Here is a 5,944-nt window from a genome sequence, read left to right on the forward strand (position 1 = left end):
TCCTTCTTCTTCTTCTTTAAATTTGATTGGCGGGTCGCAACCAACTTGTATAGGTGCACACCGCCACCTACTGTACCGGAGTGTGCAGTTTCAGGGTAACCTTTTCTTCACTGTTTCCACCTAAATCCTACGGTCTAATCCCGTTTCTTTAAGAAATCGCAACAGTGCTCTGCAGCACTCTCGCCATTCTCCGTCCACTGCCAGAACTCCCTCCAAACTCCACTTCCGTCCCAACTGACATATTTTTTGCTTCAAGATGTTCCTGTCTGTTGTATCTTTGACATTTCAGGATAACATGCTCCACGTCTTCCGTAACATTACAAATAGTGCACTTATCTGAGTCCATTTTTGCCATTAAATACAGCGTTGAGTTAAGTCCTGTATGTCCGAACCTTAACCTTGATATTATGACCTCCTCTCTTCTATACTTCCCTTTGTATGTCTTCACATTTATGGATTTCTGAATGTTTCAATAATGTCTTCCTTTGTTATCGTTGTCCCACTTCTTCTGCCATAACTCCCGTCCTGCCTCTCTTATTAATGCTTTAGCTTCCCCCTTTCCAAAAGGAATTTTCAATATCTCCTCTTCTTTTAGTGTTGGTGTTCTCTTTGCAATTATATCTGCTCTCTCATTACCCTCCACACCTACATGAGCAGGAACCCAGCAAAATTGAACATTAATTCCCAGTCTTTGAAATCTCAACATTATCAGAGATATTTCCATCACTAAATCCTCTCTAATTGTTTGTTTTGTCTTCAGGCTGTTTAAAGCTGCAGCAGAATCTGAACAGATGACCACTCTCTCAGGCCTGGCCTCTTCTACCCATTGCAGTCCCAAGATTATTGCAATAATTTCAGCTGTAAAGACAGACAGTCTGTCATTAATTCGTTTGCATATTGTCACACTAAATTCTGGTATGAATACCCTGATCCCACGTGTCCATTCCCGTTATCTTTAGATCCATCTGTATAAATCTGCATATAGTTATAATAATTATTATTGATGTATACTTGAGTCTGATGTCCAATGTCATACAATTTTCTTTCCATCCATTTCTTCCTCTCTTCTATGAGTGTTAAATCCACATTGTGCACTGGTAGTATCCACGGAGGAACATTTCCCCATATTACATTGGGCCCATACTCTAACCCAGTTAACCCGTATTCTTTGGCTGTTGCACTGATTGTCCAACCAAACCCTTTGCCTTTACTTTGGGTGTATTCCCAGCATTCATACAGCACATTTGTTCCGGGAAGTTCCTCTGCAGATCCCTTTAACTTCACCCAATATGCCAGAGCTAGTTTTGCTCGTCTTAGGCTTAATGGCAGTTCGTCGGCTTCTACCAGAAGTGCGTTGTTTGGGGTAGATTTAATTGCACCTACACTAAGTCTTAGAGCTCTGAACTGAATTCTATCTAATGCTAGTAATGTACTCTTGGCAGCTGTTCCATAAACCATACATCCATAATCTATACATGCTCGTATAATAGCCCTATAGATGTCCATTGGTGACCGTTTATCTGCTCCCCATTGATGTCCAGAAACTGCTCTCATAACATTGAGCACCTTTTTACATTTAGTTTCAATATGCTTAATATGAGTTCTCCACAAACATTTTTCATCAAACCATAAGTCTAAATATTTAAACTCTGTCACCCTCTCCATACCTTGTCCATATAATTTCAGATGAGTATTGCTTATATTTCTCTTTCTGGTAAATAGCATGTAGCAAGACTTATCAACAGACATCTTAAACCCCCAGTCATACGACCACTTTTCAACATTGATTATAGCCTTTTGAATTTTACTGATCACATGTCGAATATTTCTTCCCCTTTTCCAAATTGCTCCATCATCGGCATATAGCAAGGAGCCAATATCTCTGTCAATGTCCATAAAGACGTCATTTATCATAATATTAAATAATATAGGGCTAATAACACTACCTTGGGGGATCCCATTTACGATAGTAAATGGGTCAAGTGTCGATCAAGTGTCAATCTACCTTTACGAAAGCCATTCTGCGATTTATTTAGCAAGCCCCTTTGCTCTATAAAATAAGTTAATCTACTCGTGATGATCTTTTCCATCCACTTGCACAAATGAGATGTCAGTGCTATTGGTCTATAATTGCCAGCATTCGCTAGGTCTTTACCAGGTTTACCAAAAGGTAGAATCAAAGCACTCTTCCAGCTACTTGGCATTACACCTTCCCTCCAAATCATATTAAACAATTTACAAATAATTTCCAAGGCTTCTTCTGGTAATTGTCTAAACATAGCGTAGCATAGTTGGTCTTGACCTGGAGCCGTATACCCACTTCCCTCCAACGCTGTTTTCAGCTCCTGTATTGAAAACTCCATATCAAGGGGTGTTCCTTCATTGCCCTTTTTCTTTCTAACTTCTGTATGTGCTGCTAAAATTTATTCTTTTCTCTGTCTATGCCTCTCGTGTAAATGACTTCCGCTATGAACATTTGCAAACTTCTTCCCCAATAACGCAGCTTTCTCCTCATTTGTAATTGCCCGATATTCTCCGTCTATCAAAACTGGGATTTTAATTGATTTTCTTTTCCCACTCATCTTTTTGATCATCGCCCAAACATCACGTAACTCTATTTCTCTTCCAATAGCTGAACAGAATTGCCTCCATGCATTCCTCTTTGATGACTGAATAACTTTCCGTACTACAGCTCTCTTTCTTTGATAATCGATCAGATTATCTTGGGTCAAAAGACTTCTTAACTTTCTGTAGGCACGATTTCTTTCTTGAATGGCATTTTTACATTCCACCATGGAACCATTTTCTTTTTCCCATTCACCTTACTCTTAGGAATGCATATTGATGCAGCACCAATAATCATAGCGGTCACTGCTCTCGAACAGCTGTCCACATTACTCTCAATAGATATTTCTTCACATGACTTCCTACAACAGTCTTTAAATTTTCCCCAGTTAGCTTTAGGAAAACACCATCTTTCTATTATATTACTCTTCTGAGTAAAGATATCACAATTGAATGAGCACCATATAGGATAGTGATCACTCCCTATATTAGATTCATTCATTGTATTCCATTCACACAAATTACTCATATTTCCTGAGATTAATGTAGATGGTGGATGCTGGCAAAACTCTTGGCTGCCGCTCCGTACTGGATTGTTAAGTTTTGCTGTTTAAATGGATCTCAACGCTAAAAACCTGGCCGATAAAGTTGAGCTGCTTGCTTGCGACTAGCTACTGCCATCTACCATCCAATCTACCCAAACATCTTCACTGGATTAACCACACCAGATCAACCTACCGTATCCTTCTGCCAAAGCTACCTCCGTGCTAGCCCCGGGACTCCCGGGTCTGGTCCACAGCGCTACATGGTTGTCCTGCTACTGGAGCTGTCGGTCTTCCCTGCCTGCTACATCGCTTGCCAACACGAGCGGCCAGCACGAGCACATCTGTTCATCCTGCCGGGATCTTTCCGTCCCGGCGCGGTTAGCAGGCTCGGGTTGGTCTTCTCCGCTAGCCACAGCCGCACCAGACCGCCATTTTCCGGGCAGGATCGTCCGGCAAATAGGCTGGTAGCCCCTCCAGGCCACCACTCCTTCCTCACTGGACTGTTGGCGTCTTGCAGCTGTTATGCTTTGGATCATCCCGTTGATACTCCTGGGTCGCACATCGCTTCTCCCCTCACGGACAGCCGGCTCCTGGTCACCAGCTAATGCTAGCTTACCGCTAGCGCTCTCCAACCGGACCATGCCGCCGCTGTACTCCACGTCAGATCTTCACAAATTCAACAACCACCTGTGTCCGGACTGCATGGACATTCTCAAAGAACAAGGAATACTTCGCCGAGGCCATCCTTCACACAGAGGTTCTGGTCGCATGTTCACTTACAACTTCACGTCCTCAAACTCCATCCTATCCCTATGGTCCTGTCGCACCCGAACTTCCTCGTTACGTCACCACAACAAACATGTGAATCTGTCCAATCTCCGTCCCCTTCCTCAGTCCTCACAGCCTATCACAAAGCAACGTCACCTGAAACTGGCTTTGCTCAACACTCGCTCACTCAACAATAAAAGCCTCATTCTGAATGAATTCATAACGGACAGTAACCTTGATTTCCTCTGCCTCACAGAAACATGGCATAAACCCCTGGATTACTTCTCACTAAACCAGACCACTCCCACAGGATTCACATACATTGACAAACCTCGTCCTGAGGGGCGGGGAGGTGGTGTTGCTGCTGTTTACAGGAAGGACATTAAAACAACCACCATTCCCATTCCTGCCGTTCATTCTTTTGAACACCTTGCCTTCAAGCTCTCTGGTCCCACTCCTTTGGTTACTGCTGTAATCTACCGTCCACCCAAGCCAAATCCCTCCTTTCTCTCTGACTTTTCAGATGTTCTGACTCAGCTATGTGCCATCTCACCTTCCGTTCTCCTCCTAGGTGATTTTAACATCCACATTGATAACGCTGACTGTAAATCTACGACAGAATTCCTGGAACTACTACAATGCTTCAACTTCACACAACATATCAACTTCCCCACCAACAGCCGAGGTCACATCCTGGATCTGGTCTGCTCCACTGGTCTCACAATACCGCAACTCTCCAGCCTCAACCGCAACATCTCTGACCACCTGGCTATCACCATGGACATTGACATCCCTATCCCCATCCCAAAAGCTAAGCGCAACATATCCTTCAGAAATCTCAAATCTATCTCCCCCACAACTCTTTCAGCCTCTCTTGCCAGTACCATGTCTGCCTCCCCTGCCCCGCTGTCTGATAATCCCTCCGATCTTGTAGACTACTACAATAACACACTCTCCTCCTGTCTGGATCAGCTGGCTCCCATCAAAACCAAAACTGTCTCATTCACACACTCAGCCCCCTGGTACACTCCCGAACTCCACCAGATGAAATCTCGAAAGCGCCAGCTTGAAAGACTCTGCAAGAAAAGCGGTTTAACAGTCCATCTCCAAGCCCTCTCCGACTACCTTCAACAGTACAAAGACGCTCTCATCTCAGCCCGGTCCACCTACTACTCACACCTCATACACTCTGGCTCTTCTAACCCAAAGGCTCTGTTCTCTACAATAAACAAGCTTCTCAAACCCAAGGACAACACCTCCACATCCTTCACAGTGAACAAATGCAGCTCTTTTCTTTCATTTTTCCAAACAAAAATTGACACCATCTACAGCAACCTGAACACCTCCCCCGCCTGTTCCATCGCTCCACCTGCCCCCCCCCCCCCCTCCACCCCTCAGCCCCTTTCTCAGTTCTCCCTTGTGTCCCCGTTGGAGCTGCCTAAATTCACAACTGGAATGAGAAGCTCCACCTGTATCCTGGATCCTATCCCATCTAACCTGGTCAAGGACTGTCTCCCAGCCATCTCACCACTCATCACAGTCATCATCAACTCCTCCCTCAGCTCCGGTTCAGTCCCCGACACACTTAAACTGGCTGGCTGGTCAACACTTAAACACTTAAACTGGCTCGACCTCACCGCAGCTTTTGACACCATCAACCACAACATCCTTCTCTCCCGCCTCGAATCCTCCCTCAACATCACCGGAACTGCTCTCTCCTGGATTAAATCATATCTCACAAACAGACAACAGTTCATCAGTATCAACAACTGCACCTCCTCCACTGCTCCTCTGTCTCAAGGCGTCCCCCAGGGTTCGGTGCTTGGTCCTCTTCTGTTCATCCTCTACTTGCTCCCTCTTGGTAACATCATACGTCAACATGGACTTCACTTTCACTGTTACGCCGATGATGTCCAACTCTACATCTCCACAAAAGCCATCACCACTGCTACTCACTCCACTCTCACCAACTGCCTCACTGACATTAAATCATGGATGCAAACCAACTTCCTCAAACTGAACTGTGATAAATCTGACATGATCATCATCGGTCCCAAATCCCTCAC

Source organism: Melanostigma gelatinosum (assembly GCF_949748355.1).
Source record: "Melanostigma gelatinosum genome assembly, chromosome: 4".
Lineage (NCBI taxonomy): Eukaryota > Metazoa > Chordata > Actinopteri > Perciformes > Zoarcidae > Melanostigma > Melanostigma gelatinosum.